The sequence below is a fragment of the Podarcis liolepis genome, assembly GCF_965112155.1.
Source record: "Podarcis liolepis genome assembly, chromosome: 6".
In the NCBI taxonomy this organism is placed as follows: Eukaryota; Metazoa; Chordata; class Lepidosauria; order Squamata; family Lacertidae; genus Podarcis; species Podarcis liolepis.
This window is the reverse complement of record NC_139559.1, coordinates 73,428,819-73,450,654: the sequence shown is the minus strand read 5'-3', so window position 1 is coordinate 73,450,654 and position 21,836 is coordinate 73,428,819. Positions and strand designations below refer to the sequence as shown.

Sequence of the window (21,836 nt, the reverse complement as noted above, 5' to 3'; positions counted from 1 at the left end):
AGTAGCAGCAGCAGCAGCAGGCAATGCATTCCTTGGAGGCCAGATCTGCTGCCCCTATGGATCCTGCTGCCTGAGGCAGTCACCTCACCTTGCCTCATGGGTGGGCCGGCCCTGGTGTGGCTGTTGATTTTAAAACCACCACTTCCCCTGGGTCCATGCTGACATAAGTTTCACCTTTAGGAATAGAGATCCGTCTGCTTTTGTTTTTAAAAATAGGAGGAGGGTGTGGGGAGAGGCTTGTGTAGCCTGCCCTAAGCCACTGTAATAGAGGAGGCTATGATGCAGAAATAAAATGCAACTGGAGAACATAGAGGCAGCTTATTAATTACTGATGAACCCAAGAAAGGCATTATAAATCATTGCCCGGATGCTGCATAAAACGCATCCTGTAAATAATCCCATTCAAATAAACTTGGTTTGTTTCTCTCAGGACTACCATTTTGCATGACATATGCTTTCAAAGGTTGTCCCTTAGCCAAAGCAATTATTTAGTAAAATGCTGAAAGCCACAGAGATGCTAGCAAATTGAAAGCCTGCGGATTCATTCCGAAAGCTTTTATGGCCCATTAATGCACCGTTCTCTTCAGTATTGATCCTTCCCCTTCCCAGTAGCTATTCAGAGTGTGTGGTTTGTTATTTTAAAAAATCAGGATGATATTCAACTAAGCTCTATTCATGGTAGACCTCATACCTGCCAACATTCCTCCGATGAAAAGAAGGATCTCCTATTCCATCATCATCATCATCATCATCATTAAATTTATACCCTGCCTATCTGACTGGGTTGACCAAGCCACTCTGGATAGCTTCCAACATATATCAAAACATAATAAAACATTGTTTTAAATTCCCTGTGCAGGGCTGCACTCTGTGACTGATGCTATTGTTATGATTATGATTATTATGATTGAATTTATATACCACCCTATACCAGCAGGTCTCAGGGCAGTTCACAGAATAAAATCAAAATATCAAACCACAAAATACAGAATCAAAATAAAAACAACAACCCAATACCCCCCTAAAAATGTATATATATATTAAAAGGGCTTGATGCTATGTGGCAGGGCTGGGAGACCTATGCACCAGAGCTCCCATTGTCTCTGACCATTGGTCATGCTGGCTGGTGCTGATGGGAGTTTTAGTCTGGTCTACAGGTTCCCAAACCCTAGCCTATAGAACGTTGTGCTTTTTGGTGGGTATTTTTCATTTATTCATCCATCCATCACATGTGAGCACTTAGCACTTTTGCCATAACAACACTTATCCCCTGTATACAAATAAGAAGACATCAGAGCATCCAATGTAATTAAAATTGTTTATCAACTTAAGCTCACATTTTCTAAAAAATCCTGCATAAACATTTAAATAATTCATTTTGTTTTCTGGCTTCTTTGAATGCTTTCTGCATCGAAACAAAGTTAATCACAGTGATTTTCTTTTAAGACGTAAAGCAGTAGTTAAAATTCAGATGCAACAGAAGAACCCAGGAAACTAAAAACATTTTTTAAAAAAGAAAAACAGGAATAAACTTCATGTGAAATTACAGGGATATTTATGAGCTTGTCTCTGTCAGAACTAATTACAATATCTCATTTAGATGCACTCTCTGCTCACAGAAGAGATGCAAATTTAAATGTATTAAGGCTGATTATCTTCATAGCATAACTGCAGCTGCAGCGCCAAAAAGTAAAGCTTGCTCTCAATCATCACTCTTCATAGATGCATAAACAGAACACACTAAAATGTTAAGTTTCTAAATATAGGAAGCATGGGAAATGGAATGACAGTGCATATACAAGCTATACATTTCTAAACTCCTACAGAATCACAATGGCTTCTCCTTAGTCAAAAAGGTAGGCTCCTTTAATGAAATATATTACATTTATTTGCCAGGCTTCACACCTGGAATTAGAAAACAGCATACTTTAAATTTAAACACGCTGAAATATGGCAGCAGTTTCTGAATTCAATACATTCTGAAACTAAATAGAGCTTTCTATGCAAATGTAAACAAATGGTCCCTTAAGCTAGTAGTGGGTCTGTATTTAGGCTGGGGTCAGATGGGGCCTTGCCCCATAACAGAACCATTCTGGGGCTTGTCCACACTGGAATTTACTGTGTGGACAAGTAAACTATTTGCAGCTGATTGCATTCCCATTTCATTTACATAGTCCACATAGCACTCTATCCACAAACACCAAGATCAATGCTTCCCTCCCTGTAAATTTGGGTTTCCCCAATATGGGGGTAGATTTGATAAACTGGGGGGGGGGGGGGACACATTCCAAACCACTCCACTCCAGGTTGCAGATTATCTGTTTCATTGTTTTTGGGGGAGGGTGGTTCAGTTTTCACTCCCCCCCTGCTTTCCATTCCCACTACCTTTCTAGCTGTGCTCATAACTAATTCCAGTGTGCTCATGAATAGAGGATTTCCGCCCCCCCTTCTGATCCTTCAGAGTTGCACAAAACTGGAAAAACCACACAAGCAAAGCACATTAATAATTTCTCTTCTGGATATATCGGGCAACAATCTGAAACACGTGTGCTGAGAATTTAGAATTCCTTTTCATTCTTCCCCAGCATGCTAGCAAGGGCGAGTTGGGAGCTTATATTCATTGGATCGCTCAGATTTGCACAAATCTAGAAAACTGCACAAGAAAGTTTACAATTGCCTGTCTGTGTGCTTTTGCACATTTCTTGGGCAGGGATTTAAAAAAGAAGAAGAAGAAGCAGGGCCCTAGAGTTCAACTCTCAGCATTTCTCTCTAGTGTATATTCTGAGCCCAGAAAAAATATCTGTAATTACTTAAGTAGATTTGCTCTCTTAGGAACATAATAAATCTGCATTTTGCTGTACGTTATAAAATACAATGATAACCTATTCAGCACACAGCTTTCTTGACTGCATCTCTACAGCTATGGACAGAGAGAGAACGCAGTACTTTAAGAAGAATTGATACAACAAATCCCCCTGGCTAGAATATTCCAGAACTCTCTCTTATGCTTGCAGAAAATATTTTAAAGAGAACGTTGGGAATCTACTTCTCCCTATCACTGGATTTAATAACTCTAAGGCTGCCCTAGAGAGCAAAGAAGGAGCAAAAAAGGCTGTTAGTTACTCAGCAGATAGGTACTGTATTACCAAAAGTGTGATCTGAATAAACAAGCCTTCTTGTTGATAAAGTGTAACCTTTTGAATAAAATGCTGTTCTGCGTTCGTGTTGTCAAATGCCCAGCTTCCAAATGCAACTCTAAGTAGGGTGTCGGAAGCAAGCCATCACTAAATCACACTGTGCTGGTTGGAGTTAACTTTTTATTAGCAAAAACACGACTGGCCCAGGCTTGGTGGAGTGCCAGGGTGCAGCAAATCATCTCCAGGAAGTCTTGCCCCATGAAGCAATTGCTGAGGCTGAAGGTCCCTGCCCCACCACAGCTGCCTAAGTCCCCTCATCTCCAGGTTTTTTTCCCAAGCAATCAGAGTCTATTCCTGCCTGTCCATCTTTGCTCCTTCCGCCTCTGCCTCTTCTGGGTCTGGGAGTCCGGAGGGGATGAGAGCTTGTCCCTGCCAGAGGACGAGGCACCCGTGACTCTTCACAAACCTGATTCAACTCAGCCTCTCGACCTCCCTCCTCTCACCCTCCTGCCTCAGCAATATTTCGTTTCATGGGACTCAGCTGCATTCTCCACTGAAAAAAAATGGCCGCACTTAATAGAGAACACTAATTTGGCTCTTCTCCCATCTTGTGGACAGGCCAGACTCCCATTTGTTTCCACTAAAATTAGGTCATTGTCATGCCACAAACATCCTGTTTTGGACTTTACAAAGAATTCCTCTAATTCGGAGGAGCCAGCAGTTTCTTTTATTTGTTCTGCTGGTGATCTTTCAAACCGAACATTGTCTGCCAGGAGTAGGCAACGAATTGTCTTCCAGATGTTTTGGACTTCATCACCCTCTACCATTAGCCGTGCTGGCTGCAGCTGATGGGAGTTGCAGTCCCAAACATCTGGAAGACATCACATTAGCTTGCCTTGCTGTAAGCTATTCTTTAGGGGAGAGCAGCCTATGAATAAATAAATCTGCATGGCTTTTACAGAGGATTGCTTCGGCATATTGGCATGGGAGGGGGGATGTAGTCGCCTGTGATGCGCAGAAACCGAGGAATAGCCATCCTTTGTCTTCCCAAGCATTTTTGTCTGCTGTGTTTCTTACAGCAAGAAGTATTAAATGAACCCTTAATAAGTATTAAATGACACTTTTATGCCATCTAATTCCTTAGTAATTTTTACATTAATACTGACTATCATAGGTAACAAAGCAGCTCTGTGCCTCATAAATTTGTAATCACTCTATTAATATTTTATATTTATTTCCTCTTCAGTGCCAAATTAGCCCAGAGGTACTTTAAATTATGTGTCTGGGAATTAAGTAATTGGTGAATAAAACGAGCCAACCTCTCAGGAAGAGGGCAACATTTAGACTGTGGCAGCAGTGCGTAGCCCACTTTTTAGGCAGCCTCAATCAGCTGAATATATTGTGCAAAATAACGCAGGCGTTTCATATGTACACACCGTAACCTCGTTAGGAATGGGGTGGCTGAGTGCTGTGCCTTAAGCCTAGGACCAGTGCTATTTTTCTAGAAAAAGAGGTGCCGGAACTCCTCATGAACGCCTCCCTTGTTCTCTTATAATAGCAGTAGCACCAACCTGAGGAGTACCAGAACTGAGTTCCGGCAAGTTCCAGCTGGGAAAATGAAATAATCTCAGAGTCGAGAGTGGATTTCATGCTCTTTATTCAGCTCATAGTGGTGAGGAGGGATGGAAGTTCCACCAGAATCTGCCTTATATACATTATTTACACAGTGGGCCCCACGTGATTGGCTAATTCCGGGATTCTCCTGTAGGCCAATCAGGTTGCGGATTCCCTTCCACCTGGAGCTGGATTGGGCAGCTCCTGTGGACCAATCAGACCGCTGCCTTTTGGATCCTATTCAACTCAGTACATAACAGAAAAGAAAGCCCTGCCTTGGACATTATGGCTTGCTGGTTGGGCAGGGCAGGGATGGGGAACCTGTGGCCTTCCAGATGTTTCTGAACTACAGTTAGCAACAGATTTATGACTAAGGTTCCCACCTTCCTTCTGGCAAAATACAGGACAGGGTGGTGTGGGGGGGCCTGATATTTTTTTCCCCATCTGGTGCTGCAATGACTTCAAAGCAATCCATTACAGTCTATTGCGACCTAACAAGATGGAATTTGTCGCACACATACACAGACACATGAATTTGTAAATCTGTCTGTGCTTGGCTACCCAGGGCTTAAATACATGGCCTTTCATGCACCCTTTCAAACACATGCATTTGGAAAAGATCCCCAACTCGGCTGAGAGAGAGAGAGAAGACATGAAATATAGGACAAAACTGTATCATTACAGGATGAAGCATTTTACATTGAAATATGGGACAATCCTGTATTATACAGGACAAGTGGCAACCCTATGACTGAACAGATATCTATGTGATCGTGGAACTGACCAGAAGTAGACTGCTTCCTGCATTCCTAAACTGGTGTATGACATGACAGTTTTCCTCACGGAACACATGGCAAGCTGTGTGTTGTTGTTTTTAGTGGGGGTGTCACACCAGGACTGAGGCTCTGAGAGAAAGGATTTAAAAACCTGCCACATACCGTATTTTTCGCTCTATAAGACACACCAGACCACAAGACGCACCTAGTTTTTGGAGGAGGAAAACAAGGAAAAAAATATATTCTGAATCTCAGAAGCCAGAACAGTAAGAGGGATCGCTGTGCAGTGAAAGCAGCAACCCCTCTTGCTGTTCTGGCTTCTGGGATAGCTGCGCAGCCTGCATTTGCTCCATGCATGCGCACACACATTTCCCCTTACTTTTTAGGAGGAAAAAAGTGAGTCTTATAGAGCAAAAAATATGGTACACCACAATCCCAGTCCTGATCAGCTCCTCCATTTCCCCTCAGCTGCTTATTTTTGTTAGGGCTCAAATTAGCTGGCACACCATGTATTTAAAGCAGAAGCTTTCCAAAAATGGAGACCGGTTTTATTTAAAGTGAGTTGCTTTCCCCTGCTCACTAGGCATCCTCCTCTGAGATGCCAGGAAGCTCAGCGCATTTAGCAATACTACCTGGTTTGTTTTTATGTGAATCACAGCACATTTCTTCCCTTAGGCAAGTTTGTGGAAGGAGTGGCAGCAGCTTTGAGCAGCTCACCGGCAATTAAACAAAAGGAATGTTTATTCAGGCAAACATAAAAAGCGTCAACCCTCGGATCCTGTCTAAATGGTAAGCAAGAATCAGGATGCACGATCCCACCGACTCTCCCACTCAAAACCATTAAATTAATTCATCAGTGGAATGTCCCACTGAAAATCATGTGAGCTGGCCCTGGATTCATTTAAAACAAAACATTAGAGCCACGGTATTTATCAGTGTTATAATGCACAAAGCAGACCTGTCCACTAGCCTGGCAGCATTCGCTACAAGAATGCTGTGTCCAATTAAATAGTCGGTGAACAATGACCATGTATGAGACAGAAGTCTCTCATAAACAAAAGAATTCCTCTGACGGTAGTAGTGTGCCATAACAACTCCATGTGGGGGTGAAACTAGACTGGGTTAAGTACTCAGAAACAATGGGTATCTACCAAAGGCCTTAACTTTTCCCTAGGAAGATTTTCATTTGAAGACTTTCTTGTTCAAGGATTTCAGTGTCCTATGTCATTGCGAGAATTCAGGCTTAGACGTTGAATGAGCCTATTGGCAGCCCATACTCCCTTCATGGAGGGAACAAACAAACCAGGAAGTATTCCATTGAAATAGTTCCCCATGGATTAGATTCAGTAGGATGTTGATTAGTTATTTAATTTCTACACTGTTTAATATATTTAAAAATATCTCCAAGCAGTGTACAAAAAACTGAAGTGGTGACAGACAACCGAAACAAAATATTACAAAAATACACAGCCACATATAAAAATATCACCTTAATACTAAGTAACTGGTCTATAATATCAATCAGTATCAATTCATTTTCCTTCTGACACACTCTCCCTCTCAGACCCCGGGTTCTCACCCTAGGTCCAAATAAACTCTCAGCTCACCCATAGAAGTATCACAACGAGAAGAGTTCCTGGAAACAGCAGATATCACCCGAGAGTCAGTCTCTCTTGCTCTCTTTTTTCTTTCTCTTGGATGATACTGTGGGATGTAATATCACCAAAGCAGTCAAATACAACATTTCCTGTTTGCCCAGAGTGGACACACAGGGGAATGTTGCTCCAGCCAGGAGGACTTCCTGTCACACCTGGTCTGGAGCATCCTCCACTTGACCAGGTAGATGGGCGTCACCGTGGCAGACCCTATAAAGGGGCCAGTCATACAGCCATCTTCCTCTTGACTCTCTTGATCCCATCTCTTCTTGATGCCTTTGCTGTGTGCTGGCTCTCAGCCAGCAGCACATGCACTCATCCCACACTTTTCTCTGTAACTGTAACTACAAGCTAATGCCTGCCTTCAGGACCATACTGTGTCATTATTGTTTCTAAGAGGGGGTTTCTAAAGGGGATTTAAAGGGACGTGGGTGGCGCTGTGGGTTAAACCACTGAGCCTTGGGCTTGCCGATCAGAAGGTCGGTGGTTTGAATCCCCGCAACGTGGTGAGCTCCCATTGCTTGGTCCCTGCTCCAGCCAACCTAGCAGTTTGAAAGCACATCAAAGTGCAAGTAGATAAATAGGTACCGCTCCGGCAGGAAGGTAAATGGCGTTTCCGTGTGCTGCTCTGGTTCACCAGAAGCAGCTTAGTCATGCTGGCCACATGACCCGGAAGCTGTATGCCGGCTCCCTCGGCCAATAAAGCGAGATGAGCGCCGCAACCCCAGAGTCAGTCACAATTGGACCTAATGGTCAGGGGTCCCTTTACCTTTAAAGGGGATTTACCAGGAACAAGCCAGACTGGATTCTAACTGGATTCAGACTGGGTTCTAATGAATCCATCAACTAGCTTCCTGCAATGTACAAGGAATGTGCTCTGCTACTAGCTCACTAGTGTGAGTGGAGAAGGATAATATTTAATCAATATATCAACTCCTACTATCCACAACATTCCCACAGATACTTCCTCAGCCTGCCCACAACTGTGACCCATTCAGCTGCACTCTCCACATCCATGTCTAGGTACTGCAGGTTTGTTGTGTTTCCTCAGGGGTCCAAAGGATGGGAAGAGGGGGCCCCTCCACTCACAGCTCTTTCTTCACCTTCTTTCCTTTCCTCCTCCTCCGGCTTCTTTAAGTCCAAAGGGTGGTTCCATTGGGGTTTTATGGCAAATCTCTCTTTTTTTTTAGTTATGCATTATGCTTTACCAGCTCTCGGTTCTATTGAAATTAGTCACATTTTTATGCTGTCAAAATGGCTCGTGTTTTAATCGTATTATATAACCTGTCCTGCTATTGTATGGTGAAGGATGGGCTAAAAAACACCCTTAATTATTATTATTTTAAAAATACAATTCATCTGACCTGGGAGACGATGGCTAACAGCTTCAGAGTAAGCCAGGTTGCTAAGCCAGCTTCAAACTAGGCTGCAATTTCTTTCACCATCTAATTCCTACACCTTCCAGCTGAATGTGTAAAACAGGCCTCAAAGAGGGAGCTGATTCACAAGGGATCTGTTCCTTTTCTACACAGGTCACCAGGGAGCCAACTAGGCTCCCAGCATGAATATGCCTTAGGCTGGCTAAGAGCAGCTGGGATGGGGAGCTTTATCCAAACCCCCCTCCTCTAGTTACTCCCAAAACAACAGATAATAAATCTGATCATGGATCACCAACTTCTTATCTAATTTGGCACTTAGACTGGGAAAGACAAAGGTCAAAACATTATTAGCTATGAACTATACATTACAGCCTTGGCCAAACCAACTATTCTAAGCCTAAACTACCTAAACTGGAATCCTGTGTCCAGCTGCAGGCAGAACAATTTAAAAAGGATGTTGGCATGCTGGAGCATGTACAGTGAAGAGCAACCAAGATGATTCAAGGGTCTGGAAACCAAGTGTGGTGTAGTGGTTAAGAGCAGTAGACTCGTAATCTGGTGAACTGGGTTCGTGTCCCCACTCCTCCACATGCAGCTGCTGGGTGACCTTGGGCTAGACACACTTCTCTGAAGTCTCTCAGCCCCACTCACCTCACAGAGTGTTTGTTGTGGGGGAGGAAGGGAAAGGAGAATGTTAAAGTGGGATATCAAATCCAAACTCTTCTCCTTCTTCTTCTGAAGAACTGTTGAAGGAACTGGGTATGTTTAGCCTGGGAAAGAGGAGCCTGAGAGGAGATATGATAGCCATCTTCAAATATCTCAAGGGCTTTCACATGGAAGAGGAAACAAGCTTGTTTTCTCCTGCTCTGGAGGGTAGGACTTGAACCAATGGCTTCAAGTTACAAAAAAAAGGAGATTCTCACTTAACATCAGGAAGCACTTTCTGATGGTAAGAGCTGTTCAACAGTGGAATGGATTCACCTGGAAGGTGACAGACTCTCCTTCCTTGGAGGTTTTTAAGCAGAGGTTGGATGGCCATCTGTCATGGATGCTTTAGTTGAGAGTCCTGCATTGCAGGGGGTTGGACTAGATGACCCTCAGGATCCCTTCCAACTCTACCATTCTATGATTCAGCTTCATGGAGTCACTGTGAAGATATAGTGTGATAACCCCAGGATTGCCGCCCCACTCCAAACATAGTAAAGGGAGAATAAAATGTGAATGTCATAAGTAAATGACAGCAAGGAAGTACACTTGAGAGGATGTTCGTTTCATAGATTAAAGAGGTGTGCGATATCAGATTACTTTTCCCTTTTCTTTTTTTTACTGTGAACTATTAATGAACCACCTTTTAACCTTCTTTTGATAACCTACTTATCCAGCTCTTCTAGTGCCTCATAATATAGTGCATTTTACAGCTAATCAATATTTTCCATTGCTCTTCTTTGAAACCTTTGCCATTTTTTCCCAATATCTTTCCAGGAACATGTTCACATAACAGAAGACATGGGGCGAGAATAATCACTTCCCAGTATCTTAAAAGGGCTTAGAGTAGCTATATTTTGCTAGACAACTGCCCATACTTGTATCTATGCCAAATAACAATTTGTGCATCCCTTGAACTGGAATCTAGTCACTGCATGCCGCAACATCCTTGGGATGTTCCTATTTTCATTGGAGAAATGTTGGAGGGTAGGGAGTTATCTGACCCCCCCAAGCCGTCTGAAGGCAATCCTGTATAGGGAAGGGTTTTTTTAAAAAAATGTTTAATGTTGAATTATGTTATTATATATGTTGGAAGCTACCTAGAGTGGCTGGGGCAACCCAGTAAGATACGTGGAGTTCAATTATCATTATAGAATGTGACGTCCCTATTTTCATTGGAGAAATATTGGAGGGTATTCTATCCCTTCCCCTTTGTGCTTATGCGCTGGCCTGGTGGCAATGCTGAAATCGGCTGCTCAGCACCACTGCAGGGAAGTGGGGTTGCAATTCACTGATAAGTGCAGAGCAGGGAGCATCTACGACAGCTTGCCCAGGCCCTGCCCCCAAATCTGGATGGGAAATCCAAGCTGACAAAATAACTGTAATAGAGAAACTTAGTGTAATAGATAAGGATATAACGCAGTGGAGGACATTTGAGCAAAAACACTGCAGAAGTGAGTGTGGGAAGTCAGTTTATGAAACAATGTAACCATTTGATATGAAGATTATTGTGAAAATGTTTGGAAAAAATTATACTACCCCCCCCCCAAAAAAAAACACCCGCCACCCCATAAATCCAGGTTGGGAGCCTGTGTCAGACTTGCCCAATCAAAACCACAAACACAAACAGGAGTAGTTCCAATGACATATTAGTGGAGGCAACAACAAATATGAACTCTTGGTTTGAGGAAATTCCTCATCTCCCCCCCCCCCCCCGTGTCAGGCAGCCAAGGATCCAACCCCACGGTAGGTTGCCAGGAATGGATAAGACAAGGAAGTTCTTACCAATTGCTTCTTATTCAATGTTCACAGAGAGAGGCTTAGAAATTCAGCCTCTTGGAATAAGGACGTTGCTACAAGTGAGTCTCCACCCCCTCCCTCTCTCCCATTATGCGTCATCACTATGGTGCTGAGCAGTGCCCTTTGCCTCTGAGCTCTCTGCTCTCCTACTTTCAATGCCTGCCAGATTCTGGAAGAGGGGGTCTGGAATGCTTTCTAAAGACACTGTGCCCATCAGCTGTCCATCCCCCCCTCTGGTACGTCTTCTTCCTCTTCCTCCTCTCCCATTATTTCCCAGCTTTTGCCCTCATCTGCCTCTGAGCTGTGGTCTCCCTCAAACCCCTGTCGTAATTCTGAACTGTCTTCTTTTTCTCTGGAAAGGTCAGGCTGGGGAGGTGGTCTCCACCATTCCTCCTCTGCCCAGGCCCTGACACTCTGTTGCCACAGGACTTTGCTTTACATTTATCTCTCTGCTTTCGGAGATATACTGTTTTTACCTCTTCCAAATCAGCCACAGGTGTTTTCTCCCCCCCCCCCCCAAAAGTGCCAGAGAAAAGCAGTTCGTGGGATGTGTGCTTTGGGGTTAGTTTGTTTTTCTCCAAGTGCAAACGATTGAGTTAAGCATCTCCTCACCATACTCCCCTCAAAGCCACAGCTTCCTGAATCTGCATGTAGCATCTAGCTATTAAAAAGGTAAAGGGGACCCCTGACCATTAGGGTCATTCGTGTCCGACTCTGGGGTTATGGCGCTTATCTCGCTTTATTGGCCGAGGGAGCTGGCGTACAGCTTCCAGGTCGTGTTGCCAGCATGACTAAGCCGCTTCTGGCGAACCAGAGCAGTGCACAGAAACACCGTTTACCTTCCTGCTGGAGTGGTACCTATTTATCTACTTGCACTTTGACGTGCTTTTGAACTGCTATGTTGGCAAGAGCAGGGACCGAGCGACAGGAGCTCACACTGTTGCGGGGATTCAAACCGCCGACCTTCTGATCAGCAAGACCTACAGCGTCACCCACATCCCTTTTGCATATAGCTGTACTCACTGGTATTTTGAGTAATTCCTTTGTGGTTGTATTGTTGGTATATATACGTCTCCTTTAAAAAAACAACAACTGAGGAACTGCTGCTGCATTGCATTGCCCTTATGTGTTGCTTGACTATGTTTCAACCCAGCTCAGCAGCCTTGGAGGAAAAAACAAACAAACAGAACTTGGGGGTGAGAAGATGCATGCTTCTGCACAAACAGCTCGTGCTTGTGCTCACCCTCCTTGACCTTTGCTGCCTAATCCTTGCCCTTTCCCATTTGCAGTGGTCGAAGGGCACGTGCTGATCATCTTAATTGCGCTCCGGAATTCACTGTAGCTGACATAATAGGGTCCTGTGGCACATTAAAGACTAGCAAATCTATCACAGCGTGAGCTTCCATTGGTGAGAGCCAACTGCATCTGTGAATGTACTACCCGATGCTCTGTCCCTGCTCCTGCCAACCTAGAAGTTCAAAAGCATACCAGCGCGAGTAGATAAACAGGCACCGCTGCGGCAGGAAGGTAAATGGCATTTCCGTGCACTCTGGCACTTGTCACGATGTCCCGTTGCACCAGAAGCATTTTAGTCATGCTGACCACATGACCTGGAAAGCTGTCTGCAGACAAACGCCGGCTCCCTTGGCCAGAAAGCGAAGATGAGCCCTGCACAGCATAGTCAAGTTTGACTGGACGTAACCATCCGGGGGTCCTTTACCTTTATCCCAAGGGCAAATTAGGCTACACTAAATGCACTGCTGCTTTTGGAAAGGGCAGTCATGTGTCTGGCTCCCTGCTCTCCCTCCTAGTATTGGCTGACAAGGAAACATGGCGTGTCATGACACAGGGAAGTTGGAAACAGTGATATGGCTACATTTGGTCCCTTCAAAAACTGATTTTCATAATCATTGCATCATGGTGACAGACCTGATGGCGAGGCAGAGTATCAACTTGCAGTGGCGTAGCGTGGGGGGTGCAGGGGGGGCCGGCCACACCAGGCGCAACATCTGGGGGTTAGGGTTAGGGGGCCAAATCCACGGGTTAGGGGGTGCAAATCCACGGGTTAGGGGGCGCAAATTACTTGCCTTGCCCCGGGTGCTGACAACCCACGCTGCGCCACTGTCAACTTGGGATTTCACTTTTTATGCCCAATTTAAGTGTTAGCGGGAACATACTCTTTTCTTTCATGCAATGAGAACCTTGCAATCAAAACTTGTCTTGGTGCCTCCACCGGTTCTCAGACGCATTTATATCAAAATGTGCATAGTGCAATTCAGCAACTTGTGAAAAATGAACTCGGCTTCAGATCAGCACAATGAAGGCAAGCTTTGAGCTTTGCCAACAGATAAAACAAAGACAGATGGCCCGGCTGGCTGGCTGCCTGGCTGACGGATGGACGGACTGTGTTTCCAGCATGGTTTAAATTCTCCAAAGTAAGAACTCTGCCATACTCCCAGCAGTCTCAGACAACACTTCAGGAAGGGGAGTCAAACATCGCATACACCTGCCGGTATGTGAAGGTCAGAGATGGAAGCAGTTCAACTACTTGCAAAATCAAGGTGTGTTCAAGGTGTGGGCAAGGAGGAAGCCAGCTCATGTTTCCTTAAGCAACTACTGCACACCTCCATAAAAGGGTTTGCAAACACTAGACTTCATTAATACATCGTTTAGGCCCTGCCTGTTGTATAAACTTGCCTTACCCCTGGTACCATTACACCACTCAGGCCAGCTGACAACAATTAAAACCAACAATAAAAAAAATTCCAAAGGAATGCATTATAATAAAAAGCAGATACAAGACCAGCAGAAAAGAAAATTGAAGCCTCAAGCAAACACTTATAAAATAAACACCTGCCTAAACAGGAAGGCTTTTACTACAGGGTGAAATACCACAAGAGAGGCAAGGCAACTGAGCCTTTCAAGGTACAGAATTCTACAAAATGGCTTTGATTAATTCTGGCCCTCACTTCTGGCTTGCCAATGAGTGTCCATTGGATAAGGCAGCTAAACCATCTGTGGTCCTTCCCTCCACCCTTGGGAGTGCAGCTGTGTATGTGTGTTTGCTATCACCTGGGTTGACTTTAAGCTTACTTAATTTGCCAAACCTTTAATAGACATTATAAATATAAAAGGTAAAGGGACCCCTGACATTAGGTCCAGTCGTGGCAGACTCTGGGGTTGCGGTGCTCATCTCGCTTTATTGGCCAAAGGAGCTGGCATACAGCTTCCGGGTCATGTGGCCAGCATGACTAAGCCGCTTCTGGCGAACCAGAGCAGTGCACGGAAATGCCGTTTACCTTCCCGCCTGAAAGGTACCTATTTATCTACTTGCACTTTGACGTGCTTTCGAACTGCTAGGTTGGCAGGAGCTGGGACTGAGCAACGGGGGCTCACACCGTCACAGGGATTTGAACCGCCGATCTTCTGATCAGCAAGTCCTAGGCTCTGTGGTTTAACCCACAGCGCCACCCGTGTCCTACATTATAAGTATAGACCATCATAAAACATCCATATATAATTTTTTTAAATATATACAAATAGACAGCCATGTAAACTATATAATGACGAGGATTTTCACTGTAAGAGATGGTATTAGCTTTAAGCTTATGAGGACTCTGTGCCCTATCCTTTGTGTTGGAGAAAGGGAGGGAGGGAGGAAGGGAGGAAGGAAGGAAGGAAGGAAGGAAGGCTCTATGTATAATATGAAACACAGCATAGGAAAAAGACCACATGTTAGGTAAGTTAAAAAGTGGTTTACTTACAAACTTTTGAAAAGTCAGTTTCCTGTGCTTCAGAAAAGCTGTGAAGGTGGTAAAACTTGGCTTAGTTACAAAGAGCTAAGCATTCCTAGAATGCAAGAGTGGCTTGTGAAAGCCATATGGTTGACCTGGAGCAACTGGCTCAAACCTCTTCGCACACTGAGCTTCTCAGGTAGACTGAAGGAGACGAAAGGCCTGATTACCACATCCTCCCAAGGTGAGGGAAAGTGAATATAGCTAAGCCTGGCAGGACAGCTTATACTGTGGTATTAACTCCTTCATGCATTAATTTGACTTAAGCATGTTGGTTATATAAGGCTGTTGATCGCACACTTTGGATCTGAGTTCTACTATTATGGGACTGTTATCATTCACTATCTTTGAATCACCTTTCTGACTTCAGAACCTATACCTCTTCCTTCCCCTTTCTGTCTCTTCACCCCCAGTTCCTTCACACATTTCATTATTGGCCCAGTTTTGGTAATATGCCCCATAAATAGTGTTTAAAATAAATAATAAAATGAATCTGCATACCGTACTTCCTTTCTCTTTTTCAGTACAGTAAAATCAGCATGGCACTCAACATTGTTCGGCGATTCTAAGAAACCAAAAAGTCAATGCAGTTTTGAAAGGTTCAGTTTGTCACCTGGATTCAAAATATCATCCAAGACAAAAAGTGTTTTACCCACCCCTTGGGTCAATCCATTCTGTTTAACTGAGATTTTAGTCTGCTGGGATTAGATGGCATTTTTATTCTCGCTTCTTTTTTGCATGTGCTTTTTAGAGAGATGGTCAAGCGCGTGGTTCTGAACCGCTGTAATCTAGTGCAATGTTCATTGCAGGGTACAAAAGGAAATGTACATAAACAAACATTTTGAACCGTCTTCTTTCTGCTGTGCTGCGCAACATCCCACTCTGTGCTCAGACTTCTGCGAATATGCTAGAAGAAAACACGAGGAACAAAAAAAGAAGCCCATCTGGACTTGCTGATATAGGAAAAGAACATCCTCAACGGCAACACTTTTTTGCTCTTACCAAAGCAGAATATTTTTACTACGTTGCTAGTCGTTTTGCATAATTTACAGTGGCTTTGCTCCTGAGGAATTCTAGCGCTCAGTGTTCCTAATCAATGTAGGACACTGTACACTCAGCAGAATCTTTGGCATTCTGACTTCACAGTGCTACTCAAATTCTAGAATTTGTTTAAGAGAGCATTTTCCCACAAGGACAATGGCTATATACTGTAGAAGTCAGCTTTTATCCAAGTAACAACATATCTTAATGAAAATCAGTCACACCGGCTGTTTGATTTTTTTTTTTTAAAAAAAAAATACTTTATGCAATGAAACACCACCACAATCCTGGCATTTTGATCCTATACACATTTACTCAGAATTAAGCCCCTCTATGTTCAACGGGCTTACTCCATGCATATTGCAGATGATTGCATAGAATTGTAGAGTTGCAAGGGACCACACAAGTCATCTAGTCCAACCCCCTGCAATTGAGGAATCTTTTACCCAACAAGGGTCTTGAACCCAGAACCTGAGATTAAAAGACTTGTGCACTGAGCTACCAAGTGTACCTTGCAGTCCAGTCCTATGCATGTTTATTAAGGAGTAAGTCACATCCAGTTTACTCACAAATAAATGGGCATCAGATTACAATCTATTCTCCGGGCACATTAACCCAAAGATACTGAATTTATGGGGATGTTATACTTACCTCTCTAAGCAAATGTGTGCCATCTGTTCTTGTCCCAAGCAATGATCCCAACTTGTCCAAGGAGGGGCATATGCTAGGGGCCAAGTCAATGGACACCAGCACTAATCCTGTTCCCAAATGTAGGAGCAAAGTCAGTGCCTAATTCAGCAGCATCAGGCAAAACAGAGATCGACCTCCCAGAGAGAAAGAAGCTAAGCTTAGACTTGAATATTACTTTGACAACTAACAAATCCAAAATGAGCCTTAAACAGGACTGCAGCTTCCTTTGAGCAGCGGGTCCCACTCTTGATGGGTAAGTGGTTGGTGGGGGTGGGGCACTGAGGTTGTGTTATGGCAGGAGTAGGGAACCTTTGGCCTTCCCGTTCATAGAACCATAGAGTTGGAAGGGACCTAGAGGAACATCTAGTCCAACTCTCCCTGCAATGCTGAACTTACACTCCCTTCATCCTTTGACACTGGCCATTATTGCCAGGTCGATAGGAGTTGTAATTCAGCAACTTCTGGAAGGCCAAAATGTTCCACTCCCGTATTATGGCCTCCAAGTGGGATTCTCAAGGAATTGTGACCTCTTGGGTTCCTGCGGCGCTGGAACGCTCAAGGAAGCAGGGATGGCAAAGCGTAATTCAGAGGGGTACATCTCCCCCTAGTCCATGCCCTCTACCCCTTGATGATGGGGTCAGAGTCATTGCTTTCTTGAATACCTCTTCCTCCCCAGAAAATCAACAATTTTATTTTGCCATTTAATCAAGACATATATTTCACTGTTGTGATGCTCTGTATGTTAGTGGGAGATATGGGTGGTACTGTACTGCTTCTCAACCTTTTATTTATTGCACCTCCACAGTTGCATTCAATGGGCTGCTGCTGATGCTCCCTCCTTGCCTGCGTTGTTTGCGTGCACGCAGAGCCAATAGAGTTATCATCTGCTCTTGCAACCTTCCTCCATCCACCTTGCTTATGGGTTCTCTTGCCCCCTTCCTTCCTTCCTTCCTTCCTTCCTTCCTTCCTTCCTTCCTTCCTTCCTTCCTTCCTGTCTTCACTCATTTTCACAAACCTATTCTCATTTCTAGAGTTTGTGTGAGGTTTCTGCCCCAGCCAAACTGACAACTCTCCATTCACGGTGAACTTTCTGACAGTATAGTCCCTGTGTAGTTGAAATGTTGATGAACATTCCATTCCATCACATCAGCTCAATCACTTGGCATGATAGACTGAAGCGGCAGTACTAAAAACCACTAATCCATTCTGCAGGTGGAAGCGTTATTCCACTGGTGTAGCTTCATCTCTGCCAACAAAGCTGCACTTCTGCTGCTTCCTAAGGTCGCTCAGTGAATCTCCACTACAGAATTGCATCCTTTTGCCCAGATAAGTGTGCATAGGACCGCTGCCTTAAATTTACCAGAGCGCACCATTCTCCTTTGACACAGAAGTAACATTTTACAAATGAGGTGTGAAACCACTGCTAATTCACTTGCGGTTACATAAAGCCTGTCATGAACTGCCTGCTCAATTGTATTTACTAGTGATGTAAGAGGCTTGTGCTGTGACACATATGAGGATAGAAGTGTAATTTTATTCACCCATCAGTAAACCTCTTGTTGTTTTTCTCTGTCGTGCATTGTGACTAATCATCCTAATGTCTATTATTAATGGAGAATTGCTGGAGTGAAAGCAAAGCCTACATCTGCTTTGAAAAGAATGCAGCTATTTAGGATTTGCATCAGAGTCACTTTGAAAGCATGGATGACAGATGCCCAGCAGTGTCGCCCAGTGAATTCAAATAAAGGCAAATCAGAGACCAACATAGAACCACGGAAGCCACTTAATAGTGGAGTATTAGGGTTTTACTAGTTTGTTTCATTGTATTTATTCTAAAAATATATATTCTGCGTTTCAGGACAAGTATCCCCATCAAACTGGCATACAAAGCCAGTCATAAAGACTTTAAAAGCAACAATTTTAAATCAACAGTAAGATCATGCCCCTTTATAAGAAGCAGTAAAAACATCAGTAAGATGCAGCTAAGGGATCCCCGTGTTTTTTTTAGTGTACACTGTTAACTGAGAAGATACCAGTTGATGATGTGTGCCTTGCAACCTTTTTTTGGTAAAACCTGGGCTGGAACTGCTCCAGACTTTGGTGAAACGGAACACTGGTTGAATTCTCTTAACATTACAGTGATGATTATAGAATCATCAAGTCGGATGGGGCCCCCAAAGGTCATTGGTCCAACCCTCCACAATGTAAGAATCTAAATTTGCTATCTGTTGGTGCTAGAGCCACTTGCTTCTGGATTTTCCCCCTTGGCGTTTTGGTAAAAGAATTAGCAGTGGTTTTGTGTATTATGTGGCTGACCAGCAATGACTAGAAGTCCTACTCGGAGCAACCCCCATGGAAATGGATGACCTAAGTTTGTCATGTTAATTAATTTCAATGGAGCTACTCTGAGTAGGATTAGCATTGGCAACAAACCAATAAGTTTATATTTCAGACTGAAGTTACTGCTGCAGAATCATTTTATTAAATAAGAACAGAGCATACTCGTTGGGAGGCAGAAATACTCATTGCACGGTCATAACATTTATTTCTACGGCTCATAATTCTGAATCCCATCACCCCCTGCTCGATTTAAACCCCTTAGGCTGTTATCATGCTTTGATTGGATAGAATATTACCTGACATTTTATTTCTAAGTCAATTGGCAAGAGTCTTGTATTGTGTTTTTTAAACTATTGAAACAAAACAGCCCACCAGAAGATCTGTAGACCTAATTTAAAACTCCTACTCTCTTCCACAGGCTCATTGCGTGGTATTACCCGAAAGTATAATATGAAACACAATTATACATCTGGAAGTGAAAAGCAGAAAAAGAATAGAGAAAGATAAGAGCATGAAGAAGAACAGATATGTTCATTGCCTTTTTGAAAACTTGCTCTTCAGGGTCATGATGCATCAGAGACAATGGAAGAATCAAGCTGTAGCAGCAGCAGGTATTGAAGATGTAAAAACAAGTGAAACAGTGGACCTCAACTTCCCACAAAAGATATGACAGATTCAGTCACTTTTGAAGGTAAAGATGGTGTGGAAAATGCAACTAAGTGATGAAAAATGTACTCCAGTCAAAATAGAAGACAGCATATATTTTAGAGAGGTTCGTTACATTAGCGACATCGCTTTGTAGCCTAATTCTCCTTCATCAGATATGAATGCAACTGATAAAAGATCATTCAACACCCTTAAAAGAGTCAAAAATTACTTACATTCTGCTATATCTCAAGAGCATTTAATGAGTTTAGCAATTTTAGCAATTGAAAGTTCTGCATAGCAAGATGTAAAATATGACAAGTTAATTGACAATTTTGTGCAAAGGAAGTGTAGAAGAAAACATGTATAAATTTTATATCTATAAATATTTCATGTAAATCATTGAATTTTCATCCATATTGTTCCTTTAAATAAAGTTCATTTTCAAGTGAATAGAAGTGTTTTCTTTTCTCTCTATATACATATATCATTAATTAGAAACAAAAAATACCATTTAATAGCAACATGTTATTAGCTCCATCATATTTTCAGCTCCCTAAAAGGGCTGTGCACTAGACCCAATGGATCATATACCCACCACTGATCCTGAAGGACTTTTTCCATTATAATTTAATATTAAATCTAAATACTCTGATGAAATTGGTTTGCGTGACATGGGTGTCCAGTCTTCAACACACACCGCTTGTTTGCACTGCACTCCTAGAAATAATCACGGCCTCATGTACCTGGCTGTGGCCTGTTGGGAAAGTATGAGCAATAAGAACAGGAGAATAAGAGCATGGATCAGAACCAAAGGCCCATTCAGTCCAGCACGCAGCTCCACAGTGGTCACCCAGAGACCTGTGAGAAACCCACAAACCAAACATGAGGGCAATAACCCTCTCTTCCTCCTGTTTCCCAGCAACTGCTTCCCAGCATATTCCTTCTGATCCTCAATGCCATAAATGGCCATTGTAACTAGTAGTCCTCTGTAGCCTTATCCTCCAGGAATTTCTCTAATCCCTTTCTAAAACCATCCAAGCTGGCAGCCCTTGGGACATCTTGCGGTAGCAAATCCCATACTTTAACTATGTGCTGAGAAGAAGGGCTTCCTTTTAAGAAGGAAGTTAACCGAGAACTATGGAACTCTCCCCCCCCCCCCCCCCGTAAGAGGCAAGCGGCGACCACTGACTTGGATGGCTTTAAAAGGGGCTTGGGCTTGAATTTATGGAGGATACAGCTAACCATGGCTACTTACTGGCCGCGATGGCTTTGCTCTGCCTCCACAGAGGCAGCATGCTTCTGTATACCAGTGGCTGGGGGGGGGGGGGAACAGCAGGAGGAAAGAGTGCTCTTAGGCTCAGGTCCTGCTCACAGGGGTTATCTGGTTGGTCATGGGAAGAATGACCAACTGGGCTAGACGGACCATTGGCCTGACTCTCCTGATGTCCCTTACTTTGATAAAGTTCTCCCCATATGTGTAGCTGTGTGTGTGCTTGTGCAGCTGGGGGGAAATGCAGAGCACTCTAAACATGCCCAGGGGCAACCTTCTATAATAATAATAATAATAATAATAAAATTGTTTATACCCCGCCCATCTGGCTGGGTTTCCCCAGCCACTCTGGGTGGCTCCCAACAGAATTAATAGAACATCAAACATTAAAAACTTTCCTAAACAGGGCTGCTTTCAGATGTCTTCTAAAAGCCAGATAGTTAATTTCTTTGACATCTGGCGGGAGGGCGTTCTACAGGGCGGGTGCCACTACCAAGAAGGCCCTCTGCCTGATTCCCTGTAGTTTCACTTCTTGCCGCTGTGAGGGAACTGCCAGAAGGCCCTTGGCGCTGGATCTCAGTGTTCGGGCTGAACGATGGGGGTGGAGATGCTACTTCAGGTATACTGGACCGAGGCCGTTTAAGGCTCTAAAGGTGAGCACCAACACTTTGAATTGTGCTCAGAAACATCCTGGGAGCCAATGTAGGTCTTTCAGGACCGGTGTTATATGGTCTGGGCGGCCACTCCCAGTCACCAGTCTAGCTGCCACATTCTGATTAGTTGGTGTTTCCAGGCCACCTTCAAAGGTAGCCCCATGTAGAGCGTAGTTCAAGCCAGGAAACACCGCTTCACCACCAGCAATGTTGTTGTTTAGTTGTTTAGTCGTGTCTGACTCTTTGTGACCCCATGGACCAGAGCATGCCAGGCACTCTTGTCTTCCACTGCCCCCACAGTTTGGTCAAACTCATGCTGGTAGCTTCAAGAACA

General features: G+C 43.7%; 2 long non-coding RNA genes across 2 annotated transcripts; one reads left to right on the top strand and one right to left on the bottom strand.

Annotated features, from left to right (window-relative positions):
• Positions 1–15,559: 15,559 nt before the first annotated feature.
• LOC310709280 lies at positions 15,560–15,932 on the bottom strand. The gene is made up of 2 exons (XR_014527444.1): positions 15,863–15,932; positions 15,560–15,767 (listed from the first exon to the last, which is right to left on the bottom strand). It is a non-coding gene; the product is annotated as an uncharacterized lncRNA (long non-coding RNA).
• A 695-nt stretch (positions 15,933–16,627) lies between these two features.
• LOC310710384 lies at positions 16,628–20,899 on the top strand. Its single transcript, XR_014528015.1, has 2 exons — positions 16,628–16,844; positions 19,350–20,899. It is a non-coding gene; the product is annotated as an uncharacterized lncRNA (long non-coding RNA).
• The last annotated feature ends 937 nt before the right edge of the window (positions 20,900–21,836 follow it).